Source organism: Parasteatoda tepidariorum, chromosome 2 (assembly GCF_982258835.1).
Source record: "Parasteatoda tepidariorum strain Cologne lab strain chromosome 2, Ptep-v5.0, whole genome shotgun sequence".
Lineage (NCBI taxonomy): Eukaryota > Metazoa > Arthropoda > Arachnida > Araneae > Theridiidae > Parasteatoda > Parasteatoda tepidariorum.
In genome coordinates this window covers 9,926,540-9,941,658 of record NC_141756.1, presented here as the reverse complement: position 1 = coordinate 9,941,658, position 15,119 = coordinate 9,926,540, and the positions used below count along the sequence as shown (strand labels likewise).

At 28.2% G+C, this 15,119-nt stretch overlaps 1 protein-coding gene across 30 annotated transcripts in view; it reads right to left on the bottom strand.

The window, feature by feature from the left end:
• Positions 1-15,119, bottom strand: part of by (focal adhesion protein tensin) — a 365,221-nt gene that overhangs the window by 173,387 nt on the left and 176,715 nt on the right. The window contains exon 1 of one of the 30 annotated variants that reach the window (XM_071177130.2): positions 3,762-3,916. The exons of the other annotated variants lie outside the window; for them this stretch is intronic. The gene's annotated coding sequence lies outside the window, so the exon portion shown is untranslated. Of the gene's footprint in view, positions 1-3,761; positions 3,917-15,119 lie in introns of those variants that run through there. 30 annotated transcript variants of the gene reach the window in all.

The window sequence follows — 15,119 nt, the reverse complement described above, 5'->3', positions numbered from 1 at the left end:
GTCCTATCCGGTCCTATCTTGTTTTTAGAATTATCTGCTTGGGCAGACGTTTTTATGTTGTTGTTGTTAATTTACGTCGCACTAGAGCTGCGCAATGGGCTATTGGCGACGGTCTGGGAAACATCCCGGAGGATGATCCGAAGACATGCCATCACAATTTTGATCCTCTGCGGAGGGGATGGCACCCCCGCTTCGGTAGCCCGATGACCTGCGCGTGAAGTCGAGCACTTTACGGTAGCACAGTTTAACGAGGACCCATACCGCACACCCTCGGTCCCTACGCAGGCTGATCCAAGTGGTCACCCACCCGCACACTGACCGTAGCCAGTGATGCTTGACTTCGGTGATCTGCTGGGAACCGTGTCTTAACGATCAGTCCACTGCGGGACGACGTTTTTATGATTCCGGTCAATCTTTCAGAAAAGTTCCGATTAGGGGGTTTAGGATAACCTTTGACCAGCAGTTTAATGAAGTGGACTATTGATCTTCCCTTTTAACGAAGGATAGATTAAAGATATCTAGTTTTGATTGGATCTTAGCTTTTATAACCTAAGATGACTGCATTTTAACTTATAAGGGGATGGATTTTTGTAGGACAATTAAAAATAAAAAAAGGATTCCTGGAATGTAAGGGAGAATTTAGATGAGATGAAAAGAAAGTCGAATAAATAAGACAGAGAATTGAGTAAAAAAAAAAATGTGGAAATAGAAGTGCAAGAGAGGGGAGGGGTGGATTTAGAAAAAAAGGAAAAAAAGTGAATAAAAGAATCTTACAAGATAATTTTCAAAGATATGGTAATTGAATATTTTGTGATTCAATTTCTTTGCATGTTTTATCCTTAAAATTATTAACTCATTTAGTACATAATTTTTTCGTACATTTTATATCCATGCTCTTGTCATTTGATTATTTAAAAATTTAAAATGAAAGGCATGTTAGATGATAATTTTATGTAGTTTAATAATGCAATCGTTAATGCGTCTTTTATTCTACCACTATTCACGGCAGTCACTCTACACAACACAACCGCAACAGTCTTAACGTAATTAAGGTTGTTGTATACTTGAACGATATTATGGTTCAATACGGCTAAGAAATTTCTAATAATGTGGAAAGTGAGATATATCTTCATTTTTTTCAATATGATTAAAACTTCGCATCATTTTTTAATGTGATTAAAACTTTGAGATGATTTTCCAATGTGATTGAACCTTTGACATTATTTTTTAATGTGATAAAAACGTGCTTCGTTATTTCTTTCAATGCTTTCTAAAAGTTAATAACAGTTTTTAGTAGATAACAAAGTCTCAATACAAATGAAATTTACATTTGTACTTAATATTTTTGCCTTTTTTTAATGAATAATATTTAATTTTTACTTTTAAAAAGGGAATGCAAATACTATTTTTTAAATCTAAATAAATTGAATAGACTTGATTAGAGTGAAAAATATTATTTAATATGAAAATATGAATAAACCTTAATAATTTAAAGGTTGCAAATTTATACGAAATGACTGAAATACAGAATTTAAAATTTTCGTTAAAATATTTTGACTAACTTTAAACTGAAAACTTCCAAGATTTTTTTTAACAAATTAAGTGTTGAGATTGGTTTTTTGAGTGAAGACTAGTGAAGTTCTAAAATACTATTTACAATTTTGAGTAGAAACGTAAAACAGTTAAAAACATATTAATAACTTAATTAAAAATGAAATAACAAATTAGAGAAAATAATATATCTTTAAAATGCTAAAATGCCACATGAACTTAAATCAAATTCATAAAATAACCTAAATAATAATTTACTATTGTGCGCTTTAGTTGAACATTAATAAAGGAAACAAAAAAGACATCTAATTAAATAAGATAAGCAATTACTTTACTTTGTAAATATAAATATTAAATATTCATTTATATAGATGTCTTTTATAAAAGGTGCAAAAATATATTTTCGCAATGAAGATAAACTCACGTTTCTTTTATCATTTAAAAACCTTGAACTACTAGAAAATAAAAACAAATAAATGAAGACTTAAAAACAAACTTAATATATCTTCATTTGTAAAGCTAATTTAAAAGCATTCATTAAGCGTTGTCCACGATAATGGAATTTCCTAATTACGAACATGTAAAGCAATAAATAAACAATTAAAAAATACACTGGAATGCACAAACGAGTAATTGCAATTATTTTTTTAATGAAACAATGTGTGCAGGGACGCCCTCTATTCTTGTAGATGCACGAAATTCGTGCATGCGTAATCAAGCGTGCGATGCCGTACCTTATTCTTATATAAAAGAACTATGTTTCTTTTTTTTCCCCCAGAATTATTTATAGTTTCATAATTTTGAAATAAATTTTCTCGCGAAACATAAGATAATTTTAACTAAACACAACTAGTAAATTTGAATTTGACTCTTTTTCTGATGCTTGCGGCTTTAAACAACAGTTAAAAGTTGCGGGGGACTTGATATTCAGGTAATAACTTACTAATCTGCTAGCTAAAACAATGTTACGATAATGACAGAAGAATCTGGAGCCGCGGTGGATCAAGCGATAGAGCATTCGCCTCACAATGAAGTGACCCAGGTTCGAATTCTAGAGACGGCTGGTTAATAGGAATTCTGCTCTTGACTGTCACTGATAACGTTAAGTATCATCAGTGGTAGACAGATCATGGGTTAGAAACCCAATGCCGTGGGGGTTAATCGTGGAAGATTTTAGTGGCTTATAACGAAATGCGGATTAGTTGCATCAAAAAGTTCTCAAATTTCATTCTGCACTCCTTGTTTAATTTTTGTCTTGTTCCTTAAAATAAAATTCGTAATAATTAAAACTAATTTCCGGTTAAATTGCAGGGAGATTAGGGTTTAAACTTTACATATTTACCTAACCTAGATACCCAACGTACTGTTTTTTCCCGTCGGTTTTTTCACCGACAAATAACAAAGCTTTCCCTTCAGCAGAAAACATAAACATAAACCTTCAAGGCCTACAGAAAGTAGATTACCTTTTTTTTCTTAATTTTCAATTCTCGCTGCTTCTTTTTGGTGAAAGAGCAGCTGGTAAAGAAGGCGTCCTAAGCCAGACTGAGCGAAGAGCCAAAAACGACTATTTTTGGGTAGGTTTCAGGAACAGTGCCAGAAAACCACCGCCGTCTCTAGAAACAACCATTTTCAAAGATTTTTTATATCATGTTTTTCCCAAGGATTTTGCTTTATTTAAAAAGAATAAATAAAAAACTCTTTTCTATTGTTCTTTAAGAACAAACTCGTAGGAACAAAAAAATTAAAATTTTTTTTACCCCTTTTTAAGATTGCTTTTTAACAATATCACAATAGTATCTGAATACAAAATGTATCAAAATTCTAATTTAATGAACATAAGTTTCATAAGGTACATAATAGTTATTTTATTTACATAGAACAATACTTGCAAATTAAATCTTAATATTTTGTGACAAGAATATTTTTTTAACAGCTTATTATTTTTGTCCGGATATTTGGAATAAAAAACACTTAATGTTTAAAATACAAAAATATTGATTTTATTCATTTTTTGAAAAAATAAAAGCAAGTATATATCGTTAGCTAGATATAATTTTTTTATACATTTAATTTAATGATTCCTAATTACAATAAAGTCTTAACTTTTTTCACGATTATCTTTTATCTATAAGACTTAGGTTAAAAATTTTAACACAACAGCAGTCAAATTAGGGACAAAATATCTTTAATTAAAAAAATAATAAACTTACCTGAAAACAAATAATAAAAAATAGAGCTTAGAAAACAAGTATTTAAAGCTATATATTTCACATAAAACATTTCATTCATTTATCGCTTGCATTTTCGAGAAACAAGGCTAGTAAAAATCAGACGATTCCGACAACGCGAATGCAACTTTCCCTCCAAAAAAAGAAATAAATGCAAATAGATTTACTTTCCCATTCTTCATTTGCAACGTGAAGTATCTGTCAAAATTAATCACGCCTTTCCCTCTACACCTGCCCTAATTGGTTTAGAATTATATAAAACGATGCAGGAACAGTTAAACTAATGTTGACTATTTAGTAGGGGAGAAAAAAGAGCAGTATACAATTCCAGGAAGTATTCAAGTGAAAACGATTTGCATTAATATGAATTTCTGACGTTTGTGATCGTTTGGTTCAATTGCTGCTAATCTGAGTTCTGAATGGCGTTTCATATTGGAACGCAAGTCGAATTTCATGCAATTGAAAAGGGCATTTAAGATTGAAGTAGATTAAAAGAAATAAAGTACGAAGAATAAAAATTAAATTGTGTCCGAAATTTTCAATTGGGATTTATTTAAGAACTGATAAAGAAGGAAATTTGAGTTTTTTTTATAACTTCACTTAATAGATTTATTGTTTTTGCCCATAAAAACATGAAGACAAAATATAAAAGACATATAAATTTAAATAAGGAATTTAAATAAAACAAAAGACAAATTAAATTATTTTTCTTCAATAATAGAATAAAAAATTAAATAAATTAAAAACAAACAAAGTACGTACACAGATTAATAATTACATATATTAAATATATTTATTAACAGTTACGCAAAATTACATAAATAACAAACTACACCGTATTGTTATTAAAAACTTAAACAATCGTTCAAATTAAATAATAAGAATGAAAATTAATAATGATCTAATCAAAACTTTTATTTTCCTGGCATATTTCAAAATTGTTGGCAACTCTCAAAGTTTTGGTTGTAATTACACTTATATTACAAATGAACTAAATGAGTGGTACATTTATTCCGCCGAAGCCACTTCGGGTTACTGCAAAAAAAATTTTTCGATGCAAAAACTATAAGACTTAGAAACTTGAAATTATGAGGTTGTGTAGAAGAATGTACAGGGAGTGGAATAGAATAAAAAAGAAATGTAACATTCGATTGTTAAACTGTTCGAGCTGTTAAACTTGTAGGGAAAAACGATACCACATGGGTGTTAGTATTAGCTGTCGAACAACTTGTAAAGGAAAAAAAGATACCTTATAGGCAGTAGCTCTAGAGTCCGCAGAAATGCAACTACTAAGTTGAAATTCGGTATGCTAAACACAATATATTTGTTTATTATAAACACATATTTTTAATTCCAATTTGTTTGAAAGTTATTGAAATTTCAAGTACTTTTCTCGAGAATTTCTTCTATTTTTTACATTTTGTGTTTCACTGCACAAAATCTAGATAACTTCGAAATTTGAAATTATGAGGGTGTATCGAAAAAAGTACCTGGGGTCCGACAGATTATAAAAAAAATTTCAAATCCAACTTTGACTTCGAAAATTATTAACTGTTAAACTTGTAAGGAAATAATAATAATAAGTATTGTTGATCTTTAGCCCGCTGAAATGCCATTACAGAGTTAAAAATTTGACGTGGTAAAAAAGCAATTTTCTTCAAACCTTTTTTTAAATATTGACAATTTATCAATGTTATATGAAATTTATTTTTCCCACACGAGATCTTTATTTTATAAGCTCGTGTTAAAAAAATACCAAAAATTAGAAAGAGAGAATACATGCTGTTGGACATAAATCTTAACGTTTATAATGAAATTTTCAAAAAAAAAAAAAAAAAAAACTTCATAAAGAGCGATAAAAACTGTTCCCTGCTTAAATTATTTTGAATCTCGTCACCGAACGAATAAAATTCTTTCTCATTTATTTCTTCTTTTTGACCCCCCCACAGACTGCATTTCCTTTGATTAATTTTTTTCAATATTGATAATTAATTTTCAAATGAAGGTAAACGTCGATTTCGATATGATTAATATATTAACAAAATGTTCTTACATAAAGATATAATAATTACGCATTTTAAAAATAAGATGTTCTATATTTTTAAGGAAAATATCGATGCTTTAGGAAATGACGTTTGGGAAAAAAGAATGATGAATAAGAAACAATTATGGGGGTGGGCGAGCAGGGTACAGAGCCTACAAGTTGTTGAAAGAAAACTAATAATTATTTTTAATTAGAATGCCAAGGAAATTAAAACTTACAAGATAAGTACGCATCTGTAAGATTCTTATTAAAAAAAATTAGACCTAAAGAGCCTGGGGCAAAATATGCCCCATTGAAGGTAGACACAAATAAAGCACGTAAAAATTAATTACTATTTTCACAATTCGAAATTCGCGAGTCTTTATAATATCGTAATGAAAAGATCGAAATTTTATTGAATAAACACGTGGAAATCCGACACTATAGCCTCCCAAAGCAACATTGAAAAGTCACTTGGATTAAATATAAAATAATGCACACAAAAAACGACAAAAGTGATAAATAAAATTCGAAATTCAAGCATCATAATTTTGCCGTATTAAAAATATTGGGATTTTTAAAACTACAGAAATTCATACATCACCGAAAAAAGCGATCGAAAAAATACATTGATTTAAATTTGGCGCTTCCGAAATTTAAATCTAAACAATTTCGGATTTTTTGTTACTTTATTTTCCAAAACAAATTATAATATTTTTTTTTTGTTTCATTATTATTATGTTCAGGTTCGATCCCCGTCGGCCGAAGACTCCCCGTGCAGTAAATGGTGACTAATGCACGTTACACACACGCACGTTCGTCGTGTCACAAAGTCCTCCATGTTCCCATAACAAATCGATACCTCTGGGGGTACTGATCCAGAAGTTTCCTCGTTTTCTGCATTGGTTCAAAATGAAAAGACTTCGGAATTGAACATTAGTAGTAAACCCAAAATTGGGTCGGCTGTTCAACGACGATTATAATTATAATATATATATTATAATATTATGTTCAGGAGCTGCCACGGGCGGCACATCAAAAGCTTTCGAGATGCAGGTTGCGCACCCCTATCATATAGTGAATTATTTCTGAATCATGCGGTTTGCGGGGGTGTTATTTATGCCACTGGTTTTCTCAAAGGTATATTTATATCGAAACAAGAATTATCCATAATGGTTGGGAAACCTTAAAACAAATTATTTTAATCCGCTAATTCACCAAAAATATTAGCTCATCTTAACTTTTTCTAGCTGTCAATAAATGGAATTGTCTTTATTTGACAATCATGCAAAGTAGCAGAGAAAGTGAATCAGAATGGAACCCAAAGACTTCTTTTTAGCATCAGCTGGATTCGCGGAACAAGCTCATTTCCTGTTTTGATTTGTTTTGGGAAAAAGCCAGGAGAATAAATATCCCTTGTGTTGTGTTTCCCCTAACAAGGAGAGCATTACACGCATATAAGTTTTTCTTATAATAATTTAATGCTGATAAGGAGAGAGAGAAAAAAAAATTGCCGAAATTTTCGAAATCGGTTCTGTTTAAGTAAAATTTAATTATTAATTTTTCTGTTTAATGTGGTCTGGGGCATAAGAATCTCAAAACTCGTGAGCTTTTTTACTGCTAAAAAAAGGATGAAAATAATATCTTTCGGATAGTGTAAAAAAATATGATTTTAACTTATATCGAGCGTTGTTACATCATGCCATGTAGACATAAACTATAACAAAGTAAGTAATAAATTTTATGCTTAAATGAGGTAATTATGTCATTTAGACATAAAAACTAGATACATCCATTTAAAAAAAAATTATTTGTAAGAATTTTTTGGACATGGTACAACAGTATTAAAATTTAGCAAAACAAAAAGGCAATTTTTCAAAAAAAATTTAAAGTATGTGCTCCGGGTGTCCTTAAATTCTTTCTATGAGCCCAAGTAATGCAGCATTGGAATAAGTTTTTTTTTTAAAAATTAGATCACAAACGCTTTCAATTTTAACAAAATTTGACTTTCCATCATATTGACGTTTTGCGCCCTTTTCAAAATAAGCATAGACAGAGCTGACTTTAGATAAACCTAAACTTGACCTAACAGTGGCGAGTAACAGTTGCAACTCACAACAATTTTATAAAAATAGTATATCATTCGCAAAAAAAAGTATCATTTCATACTACGACGGAGCCTTTCGAAAAACAGCCTTTATAACGCGTGATAAACACTGTAACTAGTAATAAGTATAAGGGAAGTTATAAAGAGAAAATAAGTCGCGAAATGATACATTTAATTACACTAAATTAATTACACTAACCATTCATAACTAGCATGGTTTCAAAACCGTAAAAAAAGAAATTAAGAAATTTAACTGAACATTGAATTTGAGTTTTTCGTTAGGTAATGGGCATTGGGGTTATGTTGTAGTTGAGTTGTGTTTTATTAAATGAACCGTGGAATGCGATTTAATTAGCTTATCTCACCTATCGTAAGAGGAAATACTAGATTTTTTTTGTAATAAGAAGCTTTAGAATATTGCTATCTACGCGTGAATAAGAGTATCGTATTCTAATATTCCAGGGCCCCAAATTGCAGGACACTGGAAACGCTTCGTGAGTTGAAAAGAGTGGAGGAAATACTGCGATGTCAACGTTGGGAATCGAACCCCTGTTCATGAGATTGACAGATTTGTTTGAATACGTTAAGGTAACAATTAAACAAATTGTTATTTAACCATTTTTTCAATAAATTTCGAACAGTGTACCAAATAAAATTTGTATAATTACCAAAACGTCAAAGAAAAAAAAAAGGATAAGCAGGGTGACCAATTAGTCACAGAAATTGAATCTATGAATTGATAATATTAAAAATAATAATTATAGTTAAAAATCGTTAAAGAATGGCAGAATTGAAATAAATGAATTGAATGCTTTAAGATTTAAAAATCAACAATAGAAACAAAACTAAGGAGAAATTAAATGAATTCGTAAAAATGTTCCATTTCAAGAATTTTTTTTTTAAACGAACTTTTTTCTTATTAATTAATAAGAGCCGTTCTTATAAATTAAACTTGGTAAGTTAGTTAATAAGAATCATCGAAATAAAAATATTAAAATGAATTCATAAAGAAAGTAAAAAAAAAAGAACAAAACTAACATGTAATTATAAAATGTAATTAGTTGATTCATAAGTGCGAACGAATGAAAAAAATTCAATGTCTAAAGATTTTCTCTTAATTTCACCTGAAGATAAAAACAAAAAGAACAAGACTAACAAGTGATTATAAAATGTAATAAGTTAGTTTGTAAGAATGTCCGAATTCAGAAAATTAACTCCCTAACGATTTTTAATCTGAAGAAAAAATAATTTTTTTCTTGTGAACTAACTTCATTCCCATAAACTAATAAACGTAACGTCATTTAGTTCACAAAAAGTACTGAATCAAAAAAAAAAAAAAATGAAATGAATTCCTAAATATTTTCTAATAATTAAAATCACAATCATAATAATTAAAATCATAATAATTAAAATCAAAAGCATAATAATTAAAATTAAATTAAAAGCATAATAATTAAAATTAAATTAAAATCATAATAATTCAAATTAAAATCATGATCATTAAAAACATAAAAACAAAACAAATGACTAGTAATTAATGTTGAAATAGTTTTAAATATAATCCCGTTTAGCTTATTTTTTATTATAAACCCATTTAAAAGAGTAGCAAAAAAAAAGGTTATTAAATTCCTTATTATTTAAACGTATATTATTTTCATATAATTTGGAAGATTTCGAAATTTTATGTAATTAGAGAGGCATAATAAGCAGATATCTTTGCCCACTGGATATTACTTAAAAAAACCAAAAAATTTTTTTTCGTTAAGTTTAGCTGAAACTACTTATTATATTTTGAAATAATTTAGTTCGAATCTAATATACTGAGAAAATAATAAAATTCTTCCTGTATAACGTAAATATATTAGCAGATTTCAAATTAAATGATAAACATCTTAAAATTATAACAACTAATTACAGACATTAGAATTTAACTCAAAGCAACCAACAATGAATGTTATATTGCTACAATTTTTTGTATAAAAAGTTATCTCGACTTATCCTTATCTAAATATACTTTTTTAAGTACTAATTGTGTTTATTTCTAATAAATAAACATACACTAATAGGATATTTTCTATACAGGAGAAAAGTAATTTGCATTTATTACATATTTTTGTGTAATTTATTAAAAGTTAAATTTAAGGTTTGCCATTTTTAACAAAAGCGATCTAATATACCCTATTCCACAAAAAAGAACACAATTTGCGAGATTTTAATGATAAGCATTAGTTTATAAGATTCGAATAAATTGATGACAATGATGATGATGATGAACGTAAATAAAATGCAAATATAAAAACAAAGCATAATTCTCTTATGGGAATAATTCTAGTAAAAACAACGAAGATTGTTTGGTTTAAAAATTGAAAGATCAAACTAAATTTGCATTAATTTATACATTTATTAAAATTACTAGCTTCTGAACCCAGCTTTGACGTGATATTTCTTTTGTTGTTGAATCTTCAATATAAACAGGATAAACTCTCGAAAAGTACTTATATTAAAATTTTATAATTCTTATTGTTTTTGATTTGGTTATAGATCCTGTCTGTTATGGCTTGCAAATAAAATAACTCTTAATATATTCACAAAATTAAAAAAAAAATACATATATTTTGTTGCTTTTGTATTCTTAGGTTTATAAAATTATGTTTTAGAATGGCAATTAATACTTAAAAAGAAGTAGCTTGACATTTGCATAATATTAAGTATTGACGTCAATTTAATCCCGTCAAATGTCACGAAAATATATAATTGAGCTAAACTAGCACAAGAAAATTATTTTCCGATTTAAAAAGAGCTATAAGCTTACCAAAGTTACTGGTGCTATAATCAATTTCCAAGAATCGTCTGATTTTAAATACAACAATAACCTATGTTAATCAAATTAAACAATACTTTCAAGCCGTTCAAAATTCAGTACGAGAGCGAATTTATTTTGAAAAGCAGAAACCATTTTGCAATTAAAATGCGTTTAAAAAGTTTCTCGAAAATTTATATTTTTAAATTGTAGTTATGCATTTTTAGAAATAATAAAAAAGTCCCTAAATAGTCTAAGTATTATTTTTAATTACTTGGAATAGAGCAAATTTTTAGCCTTTTGCAAATTTTTTCATTTTAAACTAAAACTTTACAGCCTCGATTTGAAACAAATGAGAAGATTAGAGTAAATATAAATGTATTTAATTTTTTCTATATCTTCTAGCAGAAAAGTTCACATTATTTATGAATCTCTGAAAAATTCTTAAAGATTAAAAAATTTTAAAATTAACATAACTATTTGTTAAGTAGTTCAAAAATTCAATTTTATTTCTTTTTGAAATATAAAAATTGGTCTTTGTGGTTTGAACAAAGATAATGTATTAAATTCTTTTCGAATTTTTCAACCTTCATCTAACTTAAAGAATACAAAAAAAGAAAAAGAAAGCAGACTATGTAAATGTCTGTTCATAAATTAGCATTGAAATTTTGATACCATAAACCTATTTCGTAAAATCAGTAATTTTCAAAAAACAACAATAAAAGCTAACAGAAAAAAGCTAAACATATCAGTCTCAGCTAAACTTTTAAATATTGAAAATTTTGAAATTTTTTTTTTCCCATACCATTCATACTATAGAGATAAAATGTTTAAATTTTAAATATAATTCTATCGGTCATTACACTATGTGATAGTTATTAGCGTAGTTTACTATTGAAATCCTATATGGCATGCAACACTTAGTTTGCATCAAATGCGACCTACAGAATATTAAAAACTAAACTAATAAACCAAAAATCAGTAAATAAATAAATGAAAAGAAAAAATTCTTCATTCTATTTAGGCTTTTCTGAAAAATTAATATATATTATTCTTCATTTGTGTAAATCTAATGCGGCCTTCCAAATCTAGTAATAAAAAAAAATAAAATAGAACAACCAGAAAGGGAAAAAAAAAGAAGAAATTCATAATTCTATTTTGGCTTTTTGGAAAAATAATCCCCATCACTATTGATTTTTCTATTTCTTTCTTTTCTTAGCCTGAAATAATTGCCTTTAAAAAAAAGAAGTATTTTAATGGAATCCACAATACATTGTGACCTACAGAATACTTTGTCTCCTTAAAAATATAAATCCATAACGCATTATTTCCTTTGTGTGAAATAACTGTATTTAATAAGGAAATATTATGCATACGGCCCCTCAAACACATTATTTGCATCTACTGCAGCCTATAGTATCCAAGACAGGGAAATAAAAAAATAATTTTTTTGGGGAGGGATTTGTTTTTCCACGAAGCCAAAACAGAACTTAAAAAAGAAAATATCAATATTTCTTCAAATGGACATAAATTATTTCGATAAAAGGTTGGGGGGAAAAAACTAAAAATATAGCAGTTTGGCGACTTTTAGATATCTAAATTTATTGTACTAAAATTTCCTCCCCAATCATCCGGCTGGGTACACTTTGGACCACGTGTTATCGCTTTGTCAGTCGCCGTAACAAATAGCCTGTATTCTAGAGATGAATGTATTCCATAACTCAAACAGCCTTTACCGGGCCGTACAAAACTGAGACAGCATTTTCCAGGCCATCCATAAAAGGACGACGGGGCCCTCCTGCCAGACGAAAAATAAATGAAGAAAATACAGGAATGGATTCCCAATCATCCATATGCTTACAGGTGTCGACACATTGGTTTATTACGATGACATTGAGCTCAACCTCCATTGTTGTCGTTCACTAAAAAAGACGTCGTCTGTTGAGGTTTCATGTCGCAAGCGACATGCTGCGAATACCATGGATATAAAATAATAATGAATGATCCATACTTAGCGCAACTATTTGTTGTCAGTATGGAAGAAACGTCCGAATGTCATACGTCATCGTGTCGGCAACCCAGTTGGGAGTTGAAATAATACGTCACAGTCATGAGCACGTACTGAGCAGCGGTCGGATAAACTACATTATTTTTTATGATTACTACAACTACAATTACTTTTTTATAAATGTAGTGATTACAAACCACCTTCGAAATGTAGTTAGTGACTACTTCGTTACTTTAAGCAACTGAACTTGCTGGAGGGATTAATTTACACATTGTATAATTTACACTTCTGAAGAGAAATTAATTTACATATTATGTTCGAAATGGTTTTGAATAAAAAATTGGCTTAGATTAAACGTGAAGAATTATCGAGAAATATCCATTTATGTTTACATGAACCAATTTGTTATTTTAAAACATTTTTTTCCCCGAATTTATTCATTTAATCTTCAACTTCCTATTCCCGTCTTGACACCCAATTTTTAATATAAGAAATGCTAGGAAAGTATCCAAATACTAGCAATTCCGTTAAGTTTTTAATTCCTTTTTTATTTCCTCTCAGAAATTAAGTACATTGAAAACATGTTTCCTTCCTTTTCCTAGCAGCAAAATAACGTGGGCCAATATTCACGAGTCTTGGCTCAATAAGGGTTTAAAGGGCCGTTATTTTCCGATATTGGCCTTCCATAAAACTGTCCTGTTCACCCACTATTTTACAGCCACTTCACAACTAATATTGGCCTTATATAGAGTTTTCAAATTCATCCGATAATTTATAGTCATTATCCAGCCAATATAAGCCCTATTTTGGTTGTACATAGGCCGATATTGGCCTTATATAGGAACAATATTAAAAAATCTAGACATTCCAATATTGTTCCCTCGGTGCATGTTCATATAGAACCCATATTGAGCCAATTTTGAGCCCAACTGGGGCCAAGTTATAATTGAAATATCATCAATGTTTCAATGAAATATTAATACAATTGAAGTATCAATGTTTCAATGAAATATTAATTCAATTGAAATATCATTAATGTTTCAATGAAATATTAATTCAATGAAAGTATCATCAATGTTTCAATGAAATATTTATTCAATGGAAGTATCATCAATGTTTCAATGAAATATTAATTCAATGGAAGTATCATCAATGTTTCAATGAAATATTAATTCAATGGAAGTATCATCAATGTTTCAATGAAATATTAATTCAATGGAAGTATCATCAATGTTTCAATGAAATATTAATTCAATTGAAATATCATTAATGTTTCAATGAAATATTAATTCAATGAAAGTATCATCAATGTGTCAATGAAATATTTATTCAATGGAAGTATCATCAATGTTTCAATGAAATATTAATTCAATGGAAGTATCATCAATGTTTCAATGAAATATTAATTCAATGGAAGTATCATCAATGTTTCAATGAAATATTAATTCAATTGAAATATCATCAATGTTTCAATGAAATATTAATGCAATGGAAGTATCATCAATGTTTCAATGAAATATTAATTCAATTGAAATATCATTAATGTTTCAATGAAATATTAATTCAATGAAAGTATCATCAATGTTTCAATGAAATATTTATTTAATGGAAGTATCATCAATGTTTCAATGAAATATTAATTCAATGGAAGTATCATCAATGTTTCAATGAAATATTAATTCAATGGAAGTATCATCAATGTTTCAATGAAATATTAATTGAATGGAAGTATCAATGTTTCAATGAAATATTAATTCAATTGACGTATCATCAATGTTTCAATGAAATATTAATTCACTGGAAGTATCATCTATGTTTCAATAAAATATTAATTCAATGAAAATATCAATGTTTCAATGAAATATTAATTCAATTGAAACATCATTTATGTTTCAATGTTCTTTCGCATTTGAAGGTCGCATTTCGGTTTATAGGGTAGAGAACTCTTAATGGAAAATCAAAGGATTAAAATTCTTTGTTTAAAATTAGGTATTTAATATAGTAATTGAAATTCAGTTAGTAAATAAATTTCTTAAAGAATTTTATTTATAAGTAGATCTTGTGATTTTAAAACGAATTTACTAACCAATTCAGTTATGAAATTATGGGATTTTTCAAATATTAGTTTTTGCAACTATTAAATAAATTTAAGATAGATCAAATGACATTAAGATGAAATTCCAAAATCACCTTTAAGTTAGTTTTTAAAATTGTAAAATAGATTTGAAGTTTTTTTCTTTGGTGAAATATAAAATATTTTAAATTTCATGTTAAATTGCTTAACTGGGCAAAACTAGATTTTGAAAAAAAAAATTAAAAAAATTTTTAAGTAAGTTTTTGTTTATAAAACGAATTTAAATTTTAATTATATTGGTTAAAAATATTCCTAAAATTGTTAGAAT